At 45.3% G+C, this 14857-nt stretch overlaps 1 protein-coding gene across 13 annotated transcripts in view; it reads left to right on the top strand.

Moving 5' to 3' along the window:
* Positions 1-1220: 1220 nt before the first annotated feature.
* nrxn2b (neurexin 2b) overlaps positions 1221-14857 on the top strand; it is a 551159-nt gene continuing 537522 nt past the window's right edge. For 9 of the 13 annotated variants that reach the window (XM_040180539.2, XM_040180546.2, XM_040180549.2 and 6 more), the window contains exon 1: positions 1225-1441. The gene's annotated coding sequence lies outside the window, so the exon portion shown is untranslated. Of the gene's footprint in view, positions 1442-14857 lie in introns of all 13 variants that reach the window. The other 4 variants (XM_040180540.2, XM_078105709.1, XM_078105711.1 and 1 more) reach the window with 3 other exon arrangements.

Below are 14857 nucleotides of genomic sequence, written 5' to 3' on the forward strand. Positions count from 1 at the left end.
ACTGCTTTTAATTAACCTCAAGAATTTATTTGGTACTGCTCTTCTGACTGTGAAAGCAGTTGGTACATAACATTAACCTGTATAAAGCTGTGGATGTTCAGATTTTCTGACATCCTTCCAATTCTACTTGAATAACAGCTCGACATTACCATACCTTTGGATGAAAACTTGACTGGCTGGCGTTTTCCATTCATTTGAAAACTATTATCACAACGAAAGTAGAAGATATGTGATTTGTTGGATCCAAATTTCACAAGTATGGTATATATTCAAAATTAATTTTCTCTGAAGTACCACACAGACGATTAAATTGCTCATGAGAATAGAGCAACGTGTAAATAATATTCATAATTTGATTCATGCAGGTATTTGCCAATAGCAAATACACCTTGTTGTCACCTTCTTATTATTTTTTTATCTTAATGAGTGAAACTTTTGTATCCACGTTAGTAAACTGATGAGGATTCTGAAATCTATGGAGAAACAATACATATTGTATGTCTTTGTGATGATGCACTGTTTTGTTTACACAACTGCCTGTAGAAGTGTCTGAGGGCTGAAGCAGTCATCAGCAAATCACAGCAGCAGCGTACCTGATGGTTATATCCTACAAGCACATACGTTTGTGACTAATTAGCGGAGGCTCCATTTTGCCTGAGTTGGCCCCTGCTTGCCATTGTAATTGGAGGCAGCTGTGGCCATCCTTCAGGACCAGAAGCATGTTGTTGGAGGAATGTTGATTGTATTGGGCTAAAATATAGATTTTTCCTTTTAATTTATATTGCTCATTATTTTTTCTTGACATGACTCACTGGTTTATTTCCACATCACATACTTTCATCTTCTTCGTGCGTTCTGTTTTGAATCTTTACAATCTCCCCGTTAGGTCTCATCACTTACACGGGGAGGTGAAGTATTTTGGACAGCATAATTCAGCACCTCCCTCCCGCCTCCCTCGCCCGGGGTGAAGTAGCCTTTTCCAGCCGGAGCGGGGCGTGTCTTCGGGGGGCTCCCTCCTCAGTGCGGTACCGCTGCTGCTCCTCCTCATGCTGCTGTCTCTTCCAGTGGATGCAGGTGGAGATGCGTCAAGAAACCCAGCAACAACCAGAATCCGACTAGAAACCCGGAAATGGTACCTTCACAATAAAAGACACGGCAAATGCATATTAACCAACGAGTTTTAATTTGAAAAGGATCTAAAGTCGCGCGCTCCGCCTAATGGCTGTGTGGACTGCAGGGATGCAGGTGGAGCGAGTCGGCCAGGACTGTTCACATCTGTCTTGAAGGAAAGAGGGGGGAAACCTGTGATCGGGTCTGCTCAGCGCTCTGGATAAAACATGAGAAGCACAGAGGCGTGAACTGCATCCGAGCTCCATCCAGGGATATTTACAAACCCCCCCTCAGGTCTGGAGAATAATATCGGAGGGATTGCCGCAAAACAGTAAGGACTTTTCTCTTCTTTGCTGTGAATATATACATGCTTATGTGGGGGTTTTGTCTGGCAGTGACGGTTTGCCACTCTTAAAAATAATACATGACAGTAATAAAATACAAATAAAACACTCACGTTATCCAATTGTTTTTCTGTGGTCTGCTAAGAGGGATTCAAGGGCAGCGAACGATGCGTAATGGGTCAATATTTGGAGGAAATTTAGGAGGCGACTGGATTCGGGGTCTGCTGTATGTTTTCTGCGGCTGTGGGAACAGACACTTTGAATCCGGTGTGGGTGGAAAATGATAGACGTAAATGTTTTGAAGCCACGCGTGACAACGGTGTCGGTAGAGTGGGAGTTAGTCACCCCAAAAAGACAGCACCCGGTGAAAGTCAGTTTACGTGCTTCTATGAGCGGCGGATGTGTTTGCGCTGAAGATTGAGAGGGGTTATTATTTTTTAATCTTGTTGTTATCAACACTCGAGGTAGCGTTTTAATTCAACAGCTCCGGTTTACAAACAAAAATAGCTTAAATTAGGACAAGTGAGACACGCTGTATATTTTGTTGATGATACATGTGGCCTAATTTTCACACACGCGCAGGCTGCTCACTTGCACACTCACTTCTCCTTCATTCCAAATCCCCGGAATGATATCTTTCAGAATTTTTACCCACTCGGATTCGAATGGTTCATAAATTTCCCATCACCCAGTCTTTTTTTGACCCATTGTATCTATTTATCATTATTTGCAATGAAATGCTAAAATTAAAGTCTGTGTGACACGGGAATTAGGCCACCGGAGGGTATACTTTCTTTACCCAACACCTGGATTATAATTGGCTGCTGAAGGGCAGCATGGTTGTGATCTGACCCTCCGTGGTAATAATGCCATATCAGTGTGTGTGTTTTTCTAAGTATGTGTGATCAGTATGCGATGTGTTCGTATTTGAAATATGTGTGGCTCTATTGCGACTGCATGCGACTCCCGTGTCGCTGTGTCGCCAAACGCCCACTGGGGTGCGTAACAGTGTCTGCATAAAATGCCCAAACAGAAGACAAATAACGAGTTGTACAAACGTTTAGAGCACTGATGGCGATTGGAGTTGTGGGGTTGGTTGTAGCTCGAATGATTAGGATGTGCAGAGGCACAGATGGAAGGAAAGCAGACACCACACACGGAGAGTACCTGGAAACGCCTTTTGGGAAACCTACTCTGCTTTTTTATGCTGAAGCTTTGTGGATTTTTTACAAAATGAATTTGACAACACAAGCATTTGGTTTTTATACTATTTGCATATTTTTTTTCAGTTTTGTTTTGGACTGCAAACTATTTTCTGGTAGGGAAAAGCGCTATTTTCACGTAGTGCCTGCTGCAGTGGAGTTTGGTGAAGACAGAGAAGTGTCACAGCTCTGCTTGTCTGACATGAGGTCATTGCTTGAGGAGCTTCTTGAGGAAAATGCAATACAGTAAGGATGATTGCACTACTGGCATGATGTGGAGGTGCTTGTTAAGAATGCTCTTTATTCAAAAGACAAAAGGCCTGTGCTTGAAATCCAGCAAGGTGATGTGTCTCATTTCCAGTCACTTTCCCTTGCGTCACATAATGGTCACATAATGCACATTTTAAAGGAATCAGGAATCAGGAAACATTTATTGCCAAAATATGTCATACATACAAGGAATTTGACTTGGCGGTTGGTGCGTGACAGTAGACAGTGTAACAATAGACAACAAGACAGCAGTGTACAAGTAATGCAATAAAATAAAATGAAATGTTAAAGGTCCCTCTTAAGGGACTTTACTGATATTTTACATCTGGGTAAAAACATATAAATCTGCTGAGCAACATGTATCATTCAGTTGTTAATTTAGATGCTGAAAAAATAAAAACTCACAAAAACGACTCCTCCAGTCTAATGAGTTTAGACAATGGCTTTGGAAATACCTAAATGACTTCTCCCCTTTATGATAATACACTGAACAGACACCGCTGGCAGAAAATGGGCCAATACATGATTCCACTTTTGTTCTCAGACCTTTCAATGCACTTCATGGAGGGTGCTTAACATTGCCTTTGTGGGTTGAGATGACTTATAATAATTGCAAATTTCCCTGCAATTTGAATAATTTCTCCAGACCTTTTCACAGTTGTTATGCGGTGAGTGCAAAAAGTGGATTTGAGGTCCTGTGCTTCTCTTTGTTTTCACTCTGCCCCCTGACACCAGACTCCCAACAACTTTTCTGAATACAAATCACCAGCTTTTCAACTCAAATGCCACCATTCTGGGTCAACAAAACAATCAGCGTGTCATTTGAGCACTCCGGAAAAGCAACACCTTTTGAAATGAGTAATGCAACTCATTGTAAAGTGTCTACCATGAGTGTTTCTGTGGGTGGAATACGCCCTGTTTGTTAATCTCAGAGAATGGACGATGAAAAAGCTGGTAATCATGTGATTTCTAAGATATTCGCTGGCTATATTAAGGCCAAGGGCAGCCCTCCAAGCAGCCGTCAGATTGGAGGCATCAGTAAGCAACTCTATCCTTTTGCAGGTCAGTGTTTTGAGCAGCTGTCATTTTCCCTTGACACGGCCGAGTTACTGTCTTCTATTGCCTCTATCAAAACAAGGGGCCCCTCACCACCACATTGCACCCCTCCAGACTCACAGAGCAAAATTGGAAGTGAACAGAATCCGAATGGGTAATCTTCCTGTAATCCCTCGCAAGGCGGCAAAGAGAGCAATCTCCCTCATTAACTCTCTCCTACGTCGTCTTGTCTTCACCCGTCCTCCGGTCCATCCGTCCGCCGTCCACCCGTGGAGTAGGAGAGAGGAGAGGTTAAAGGAGCTTAGGGGAGCTATAAAGAAGACAGAGGCTTCAACTCGCATAAAAAAGGGGGAGGAAATGCAATTGGAAAATGAAAGATTTCTTCCCACTCTGCCTCACGCCCTCCATTTTAGCTGAGGGTCCATGATGAGGGAAGACGTGCCCCGCCAGCTCCTACTATCGCCTCTCCTTTCATTAAGCAGGGGCAGAGTAAACGTGGCCTACAATGGAGAGATGGATTGAAAGACCTCTCATTTGAGTGATTGTGCTGATGGATTTGTGTGAGGAAGAGAGGGCGGCTGGCAGAGAAAAAAAGGGAGAAGAGAGTATCCGGCATGGCCAATCGATCCGATTTAAGTTACGCCCTTCAGTGTGGCCACGGCGTAAGGGTATCCGGGTCTAAATTGGTGCATATATTAGTCAGTCTATCGGGACATTTATTACAGAGGATGTCAAAGTTTCTCTCAGCGTGTTGTAGGCTGCGGAGGAAAAGGCTCAAAATAGAGCATAATGGCACGAGTTGAGTTCAAAGCTCCTTGCGCTTTTAACCACTTGCCTTTACTCTTTCTAATTGGGAAAGATATGAGAGACTTGAGTGTTGAAAATCCGTGATCCGTGCCACATACTCTACTGTATTCCACAAAGATCGGGTCACAAATTCATTGAGCAGAGCTGGTAAATTGGCCTGAGTCTGGGTTGAGGCATTTTTACAGTAACTTAAAGTAATGTTATCTTAGCCCCTTTTTTACATATCTGGGTGCCCAAAAAGCAGGCCAATGAATTAATGAACATGTTCTTTTCATAGCCTCCAGTGGGATGATTTTAAATGTTTGCATTGCCACATTTCACGCCTTTTAAAGAGGCTCAGTCTGAATTTCTCAAAGAGGATTGGGGAGCATCAATGTTCCAGAAATAAAACAGACATTTCAATTGTCATGTTATCATTTTTGTCTCTTTTTGGCCTCTCCTCAAATGTCATCTCCCTCAGGTGTCACCTGACCTTGACATAGAAAGAATTGTTGGCCTGAAGAGTTTATCGGGGACTTCTGTTTTAGGTGTGAGACTTATCTCTTTAGTACCCACATTGAGCTGCTTAACCTAAATTACTCCAGTGCAAAGGAAACTACTGTTTCTCAGGTTTAAAAATATCTACCTCCCCACTTGGAACGGAAAACTCTGGACAAAACGGGCCAATGTAACCTCACTGTTGATGATGCATCAAATTCATCTCCAACCTGATGACAGTCCTTTCTCTCTGCATTAGTAGTAAAATACTGGTGGCTTTTTGTGCTGCAGAGCCAGTTGAACCAAATTAACCTCAGCCCCACTCGGCTTTACAAATAATCATAATGTCTTTATAAACGCAGAGGCTATCTATCTTTGTCTGAATTGTACCCATCTATTCAATGGCATGCTAACATGTGGTTAGCAGAAAAATGATCCTTTTTCAAAGTGGAGCAGGTTGCATAACATGGATATGGGACACAAAAAAATCCCAGCGATAGTTTTATGCTCATAATTAAAGAGTGGGTGTTCGTAACTAATCCCTATGCTGTGGGATATCAGTCAACCACACTATTTCTAGTTTTGCATAATCATGCAATTTACTTGCATACCACTTGCATATCTAACTTCACAATGACAAGTGCCGGACATTCCCATCAGTCACTTACTTGTTTTTTGGAGGTAGCAGTAATTAAGCAATAAAATGCAAGTTAATCCACAATAAGCCTTTGATCTCCAGAAAATGGTTAATAAATGAGTCCTGTGGATTTGTTATCCACCTGAAACACAGCCAACTTTGAAGATGCAGTCGATCCAGAGAAAGTCATAGCAATGTAAATGTGTTTTGTTCCCGATTTATAAATGAGTCACACATAAACAGGAGCTTGGTACAGGGACATACCGTCGGGCAGGCTTCCTTGGATAATTTTATTTTCTTTGTCAATGTTATTTTCTTTAAAACTCCTCCTCCATCATCTTGTCGGACTCTCACCAGAGCATCTTAAAAAACTAGAAATATGGCTCTCAGTGAAGTACCCTTAAGAGAATGGGAGTGCTCCACCACAGTTTATTACTCCCTTAGAAATCCATAAAGCTTTTGTCCGTCCTGGCAAGCATATATTTTCAGAGAACAACCTCAGCAGTACAATCTATACAGGTTGTCCAAACCTGAGGAACACATGCTAAAAGCGCACAACTCCATCTCTAGCTCCATTCTGAAATGTAGCCATTTCCAATACCTGAATGCACCGGTTCCTTAGCAGGAAGGTTCAAACAATTAGCCAGCATTATTCTCTCGGTGGTAATGAGCCAGTATTAGAGAAGCACAAGCACAGTTGTTATCTTGTTTTTCATGCTGTTACTGTATTTACTCTGCATTTCTTTTCTTTTTTGTGGTTGAGCAAATTGAATGTTTGATAGGTGGTCATTTCTGTTTGGAACATATGGTACGTTCCAAATAATAGCTTCCCTTTTGTTGGTCTTTTTTGTTATTTTCTTGTTTGTCAGCGGCAAATGAGGACCGTGTCACATTTGTGCCGATGTGCCACTTCAGCTGCCGCTTTCACATTTTTAAAGGGGAAAAGTAGACATGAAGCCTGAATGTGTCTAAATGATGGTAACAGGAAAAGAAGTAGGGGAGGAAGAATGGGGGGGGGAGGAGAGAGAGCGAGAGAGAGAGAGCAGGGTCACGGACCATCCGTCGCTCCCTTCGTCTCAGTCCAGCCCTTTGAAACCAACCATCTATCCAGATAGATTAAGTGAGCTTTTCTTTAGTCTTTACTCTTTGCTCTTCACTTTTTACTAATTACTACATTCTGACTTGACAATAAATTGATACATACATACAGCACACATATCCCATATTCTATATGGTGATATAGAATATGGGATTCCAATGTTTCCCAAAAATGTGTATATTTATTTGAATTATTTTCAGCTCCCTCATTAGTTCAGCATTTAACAATGTGATCTGTGGAGTTAGGATGAGCACTGACCATTTCAATCAACCAGTATTTTTTAACACTTTACATGCAAAAGTCTGAAGATCGGTAGAGCTGTAGCCTCTCAAATCATGGCCCAGCAATTGAATAAGCACAGATCTGATGGTTCTGGGACTAGAGCCACTCTCCCCATCAATGGTGCTAATTGTGGGGGGGGTTAGCACCCACCATGTTTCCAAGTCTCACTCACTCTCCAGTCCAGGATTCATCGGTGTTTTCCCTCTCTTCCAAGCTGGTGCGACACACCACTTGGCCTGCGCGTTCGGGGACCAGCATGTATGGTGACTTGCTCTTCCCAATCCCGCAGCGAGTCCCTGGAATAACTCTGCCATTTGACACGGCCCATGGTGAATAGCAAGTTGGAGAGTTAGGGCGTGCTGTGGGTCACAGACTAGCAGCAGAGATGCCCGTGCCTGTTTTTCCAGAATGGAGCCCTGGGAATGTATCAGGAATTCCCACCACTGCAGCGGCCTGTCTGTCCCCCTTTTTTGGTTCCCTGAAACGGACGACACGGTTTCTTAATATTTTCTTATTACACCCTAAATCCGAGCTACTTTTCAACTAACCAGGTCATGGCGATGCCGGCTGACGGGGGGGGGTACTATTAAATAGTCATAAGGAGTCGATATGAAGAAAACAACGAGCGCACATTCTTGGTCATTACATTACTGGAGTCAGCCTGGGTTGCTTTGGAATGAAATTAAATCCATCCGTTAGTAAGCAAGAATTGCTAAACCCCATTACCATTAGTTTCGGTCATCTCCCGCGGTAGAGCGTGCATGTGGGACGTGACGTCATTTTTTCAGGAAAGACAAGAGGGGACAGTTGGGGTCCAACAGGGAGGTGAAACCGGGACAGGTCGAGTCCAGAAGAGTGCGAGGAGTGAGGGGTGAGTGGGGGCCAGCAGGCGGGGCAGGCGAGTGACAGAGTGAATGAAGGGGTGAGTGGGGCCCGGCAGGCGGGGCAGGTGAGTGACGGAGTGAATGAAGGGGTGAGTGGGGCCCAGCAGGTGGGGCAGGCGAGTGACGGAGTGAATGAGAAAGCAGACGAGGTCCAGCGGGTGGGTCAAGGGGGTGAAGGGAGGCAAGAGGAGCCGGGAACGGGTTTGGGGACCTACGTTGAAGGGACACTGTCTACAGATAGCGACATGGACATGGAGGGAGAACAAGAGGCGTTAAAAGTCCCCCACTTGAAGAGAAAGACAGAGAGCCAAGAAGGGGTCAGGGAACAGAGGGACAGAGAAAGGGGGAGCAGCAGGAGTGGAGTCTTCTGCGGACAGCGTCTCCTCTGGCGGGATTGCCACCATTTGGTACAGCGTGGAGAGGGTGAAAGTTTTCCTGAAGACCACCAAGAACATGAAGCGGACTACTTTCCGGATATGGAGAAATTCGGTCGTACCGCTGGGGAGGGTGCAAGCAAATGAGGTAGTTCCCAATAAACGCAGCAGGAGGTCTTACGGCTGCGAAAGATCGTCCAGAGGATCAATAATGGCAACGAGAGGGCTGCTGGGGACTGAGTGGAGTACCGGCAGAGGTAAGGAGCCAGTGACCAGATGAACTACCAGTTCGGCGGCGGCCTCTGTGTGCATCGATGCTGCAGAGGAGCCTGGTGTGGACTGGCTGAAAGGAGATTGTGTCTTCACAGTCATTCTGTGTGTTGATTGGACCTTAATGTCATCAGGCAACATTTTTGTTTGTTTTTTATAAGAAAATAAAGGTTTTTCCAAAATCAAAAATCTCTCTCTCTCGGCATCAAGATTGCCGCGGGCTTCCCGTGCAGCGTGGAGGACATCGGGTTGGTTGTGGGGGAGAAGGTCGGGCACGGCAGCGTTAAGTCGGCCTCGCGCATGAACGGCGCCGTGGTCATCTTCCTGGACCAGGTGGAGAAGGTGAACCGTGTCGTGGAGGCGGGCCTCACGGTGAAAGAATTGTTTGTCCAGGTGTTGCCATTAACGCAACCGGCAACAAAAATCGTACTATCAAATGTCCCTCTGTTCATCACCGACGAGTTCCTCAGTAGAGCGCTGTCCAGACACGGAAAGGTGGTTTCACCGATCAAAAAGATCTTGTCTGGATGTAAGTCTCAGTTACTGAAGCACGTGGTGTCTCACCGCAGACACCTGTATATGATCCTTAACAACCGGAATGTGGAGCTCAACCTCCGCTTCCATGTTAAGGTAGATGATTATGAATACGTGATTTTTGCAACATCCTCGTCGATGAAGGGTTTTTAAGTAACAGCCAACAAAAAAAAATGTACGGTGCTGAAAAAATAAGTATGTTTTTAAAGAAAACAAAAGTGAAAAAGGGGGTAGAGGTCATAGATTTCTTCCCCGATCTTAACTTGTTTTATATTTCTGCCAGACACCATATGAGCCGGAGGGAAGAGTCCGGCCTCACTGAGCAGGAGGGCTACAGATTAAAGAAGCTCCTAGGGAAAGTACGCAGAGCAATCAACAAGGGCAATGTCGAAATCTCCAATGTGTGTTTTAATTAATTTATTGGTTTTTATTTTTGGTGCAAACTTACTCACAATGAATTCTTTTAAAGTGGGAAGTTTAAATGTGAACGGAGCCAGAGATGAGAAGAAGAGAGCATCTATTTATGAATTAAAAAAATTGAAGTGTATTGATGTTCTCTTCTTACAAGAAACTCACAGCGACAGCACCAACGAGGCCGACTGGATGAGGGAGTGGGAAGGGGAAGTCCTCCTAAGCCACAATACCAACCTCAGTGGAGGAGTGGGCTTCCTCTTCTCCAGGTCACTGTCACTGGAGGTCAAACACATCATCGAGGGGAGGTTGTTCTTAGTCAAGGCACGGTTCGACCTTTTTACTGTTGTTTTTATCAATGTGTATGCTCCAACAATCGGTGCAGAGAGGAAGCTGTTTTTACAAAAAATTGCTAATGTTTTAAATGGCTGTGCCCCGGAGGATTTTTTATTTTTGGGGGGGGATTTTAACTGTACGGAAAATGATTTGAAAGACCGTAATCACGCAGAGCCACATCCAGCTTCCCAGCGCGTTCTGAGGCAGCTGGTCCAATCTCATGGCCTGGTTGATGTGTGGAGAAGGATGCATGCAGACTGCCGACAGTACACGTGGTCCCTTTTTAGAGAAGGTAGAATCTCCTCAGCCAGGTTAGATCGTTTTTATGTTTTTAAGCAACATTTTAATATTTTTAAGATGTGCAGTATTGTCCCTGCTGTTTTTACTGATCATTCTTTGCTTTTATGTAATGTTTTTATTGGAAACGTTTTACCTAGAAGTGCATATTGGCATTTTAACTCTGTATTAACTTGTGATAAAAATTTTAGAGAGGTCTTTGTATACTTCTGGGGTGTTTTTAGGCTGAGGAAGAGTGAGTTTAGCAGTCTTAAACAGTGGTGGGACCACGGAAAGATTGAGATTGGGCTCCTCTGTCAACAGCACACCTTCAACGTCACCAGAGACATCGCTAGATCTATGAAGGACCTGGAAACTGAGATAGTGGAACTAGAACATTTAAGCGAGTCCACAGGAGATCGAGGACATTTTGAAGTCCTCAAAGGGAAAAAAATGGCTCTGGCCGACCTGTTTAACGTTAAAGTCCAGGGTGCACTGGTCAGGTCCCGATTTCAGACCATCACAGAGATGGACACTCCCTCTAGCTTCTTCTTCGGCCTGGAGAAGAAGAGTGGGCAGGGGAGGGTGATCCACTCACTGTTAGGTGACGCAGGGCAGCCAGTTGTGGAACCATGCCAGATTAGGAGGCGAGCTGTGGCTTTCTTCTCCTCCCTATATACCAGTGAGTACGGGAAGGAGGAGGCACTGATGGAGGAGCTCTGCAGTGAGCTTCCTCAGGTCCAGGAGGAGACCAACGCAATGCTTGACAGGCCAATAAGCCCAGGGGAGCTGAGGGCCGCCTTGATGGGCATGCAGGGAGGACGTGCCCCGGGAATTGACGGCCTCTCGGCCGAATTTTACAAAGCATTCTGGGACATCCTCGCTGATGACATCCTAGAGGTGCTAAATGACAGTCTGGCCTCTGGTTCCATGCCGATGTCCTGCCGCAGAGCTGTAATAACGCTACTGCCAAAAAAGGGAAACCCGCAGGACATCGGCAACTGGCGCCCTGTGTCCCTGCTGTGTGTGGATTACAAGCTCCTGTCCAAGGTCTTTGCCTCCAGGCTGAGGGAAGCTATGGAGCAGGTCATCCATCGGGACCAGACCTACTGTGTGCCCGGCAGGTCCATGGTAGACAATGTCTACCTCATTCGAGATGTTTTGGAGGTCTCCAGCTCATTGGGCAATAACACTGGCCTGATTTCTCTAGACCAGGAAAAGGCTTTTGACCGCGTTGAGCACAACTTCCTCTGGAAAGTCATGCGGAGTTTTGGGTTCAGCGCTGGTTTCATAGCTAAGATCAAAGTGTTGTACAGGGACATTGAGAGTGTGCTGAAGATAAACGGCAGTCTGTGTGCTCCTTTTAGAGTGTATAGAGGAGTCCGGCAGGTTTGTGCTCTGTCCGGGATGCTCTATACACTCTCCCTGGAACCCCTTCTCTGCAAAATACGCTCTAGCCTGGAGGGCTTGGTTTTCCCTGGTTTTAGTAGAAGAATGATTTTATCGGCGTATGCCGACGATGTTGTTGTTTTTATTAAAGACCAGAGGGATGCAGACCTTTTAAATAACATTGTGAAAAGTTTTAGTAAGGCATCGGCAGCGAGGGTGAACTGGAAAAAAAGTGAAGCCCTCGCTGTCGGTGAATGGCGTGGCGGCCTCCCAGTTCTTCCCCAAAGCCTAGTGTGGAGGAAAGATGGTTTTAAATATCTGGGGATTTATCTAGGACAAGAGAGCATCGTCCAGAAGAACTGGGAGGGCGTCACAGAGAAGATAGAGGGGAAACTTTCCAAATGGAAATGGCTGCTCCCTCAAATGTCTTTTAAAGGTAGAGTTTTGGTTTTAAACAACCTGATTGCATCCCAGCTGTGGCACCGTCTTACCTGCCTGGACCCTCCCTCAGGCTTCCTTGCCAACTTACAGAAGAAAATGGTGGATTTCTTTTGGGGGGGTCTACACTGGGTGCCACAAGGGGTGCTGTTTTTAGCCAGAGAGGAGGGGGGACAGGGCCTCGTCCACCTGGCAAGCCGGACGACCACTTTTAGACTCCAGTTTTTACAGAAATATCTCACAGGTCCGGAGTTTTTAGTATGGAGGGACGTGGCCAGCTGCATTTTTAGACGTGCAAACAACCTGGGGCTGGATACTGCTCTGTTTTTAATTGATTCTAAATTTTTAAAGTTAAATGGGCTACCTCCGTTTTATCAGGGTGTTTTTAAGTCTTGGGCCCTTTTTAATCATAAAAGGTGCCCACAGTCTTTCTCTCTGTACTGGTTGTTGAGAGAACCTTTGATCTACAGAGCAAGGCTGGACATCAGCAGCAGTGGTACCCCAGGCCTGATGGGGGCGCTGCTGAAAGCACGAGTCCTGTGCCTGCAGCAGCTGGTGGACGCAGTGGGGCCGACGCTGAGCGACGCCCCGGCCCTGGGCTCTCTGCTGGGGCTGCACTCCGTCCGAATGGCGAGGAGGCTCCTGGAGCTGTGGAACCAGAGGCTGACTGAGGAGGAAAGGAGCCTCCTCACAGACTACAGCCAGAAAGATGTGGAGCTGGACCCTGGAGACCCCTTCCCTGAGATCTACCTGAGCCCAGGACTAGGGGAACTCACCGGCCCCCTGCTCGCCACAACACGCCCGAAGCGCTGACATTGCACGAAGCAGACAAGAAGACTCTGTATTTTAACTGTGTGAAGAGCATAAACCGGTCCGGACTGTGCGACAGGCTCCCCACTGTGTGGTCCAACAGACTGGGACAAAATGGACCGGGCCCACAGTGGAGGATTTTATACAAACCTCCCCTCAAGAAACGGACTGCCGACCTCCAGTGGAGAATTTTACACGGTGCTGTCGCCTCCAACGCTTTTATTTCTGTTATTAATCCCACTGTTCTGAGCAAATGCCCCTTCTGTGACCTCCGAGAGACTATTTATCATGTTTTTACAGAGTGCAAGAGACTTGCGAGTTTCTTCTCTCTTTTAACATCGGTTTTTAGTCTTTTTAATGTGGTTTTTACTGAAAAGATTTTTATCATGGGAGCTGCCTACAAAAAAGCAGAAAAAGATAAATGGCAGCTCCTCAACTATCTTTCAGGGGATGCCAAAATGGCCATTTATCTAAGCAGGAAGGCCAGAGTGAAGGACAGAGAGGGGCAGGAGGCCAGAGCAGTGTGGCTGGTGAACATCAGGGCCAGGCTCTGGCTAGAGTTCCGCTTTTATAAACACATTGGAGACGTAGACACTTTTAAACAACGTTGGTGTTTTAATAATGTTGTGTGCTCAGTGGAAAAGAAGGAATTGGTGTTTGCTCCTGTTTTTATGGCATGAAATATAATTTTGCTTTGTTTGTTTTGTTTTGTTTTTTTTGTTGCTTTGTCTTGGTTTTTTTAACAAAGGAAGGAAATCTGTGACCTTTTTTAACACATTGACAAGTTGTTGAAATATGTAAAATAAATTGTTTTTCTAAAAAATAAAAAAATATATATCTCTCTCTCTCTCTCTCCCTCTCCCTCTCCCTCTCCCTCTCTCTCTCCCTCTCTCTCTCCCTCTCCCTCTCCCTCTCTCTCTCTCTCTCTCTCTCTCTCTCTCTCTCCAAGTCATTTACTCCAAAGATCTGCCAAGCGGACACTTTGCTTTGGTTACTCACTCAAACCCTGCTCTGCCATCAGCAGTGAATCTATAAGACTTAGTCACACCTGTGTGGCCCGGAGCAACTGGATGACGATAGGAAGAGAGTGAGTGTTGTTTTCTCCTCACTGACATCTCCATCTCTTTCCCTGTTTATCCTTGTTGTGTTCTCAGGGAGGGTATCGGGTCCTTGTGTTTCCACACTGCAGGGTTTTTACAATTCACAGGTGCTTTCATAACTTTGCAATATGATCACATTGGCACTTAATATCATCCCTCATTATCGGCAAAAATCTATAACTGCTACAGCCCAACAATTTAAACCAGGTTTTATAAATCACGGATGTAAAAGACGGAAAAGGCCATTTATATTAGGAGGGGTAAGGAGGTTGGCATCTGCGGACTGGAAGTAGAAAGCATTGTTATGAGTGAAAGAGAGAACAGCGAATCAGGATACTTGAGAATTAAATGTCTAGCTCACGCTCAACCTTTCAATGAAAAATGTAATATATCAGGATTAATTTCAACACTTTTCTAAATTTTTATTATTTATTTATCTTCATTAAGATCCCCTCTATACAATGCTAACAGTTGAATGCTGAGTGTCAGCTCTGAGAATTACGGTGACCTTCCTTGATGTCATTAAGTGCTTGTGGCACATCCCACAGTGCATTGCCACCTCTAGCCTCTCCAGTTGAGAGCCGGAGAGCTGAACCAGAAACAATAGGTGCAAGATGCACTGTGGGAGAGACCGCAAGGTTTCTATGACCATCAAGGAAGGACATGCTTTGCGGACACGGCCGTGTGGCGTACTTCAGCACCAGATTCTTCCCAGACAGCTCCCAGCACTGCCACTGTGTCGGGAGCTGCT

This window comes from Gasterosteus aculeatus, chromosome 7 (assembly GCF_964276395.1).
Source record: "Gasterosteus aculeatus chromosome 7, fGasAcu3.hap1.1, whole genome shotgun sequence".
NCBI lineage: Eukaryota > Metazoa > Chordata > Actinopteri > Perciformes > Gasterosteidae > Gasterosteus > Gasterosteus aculeatus.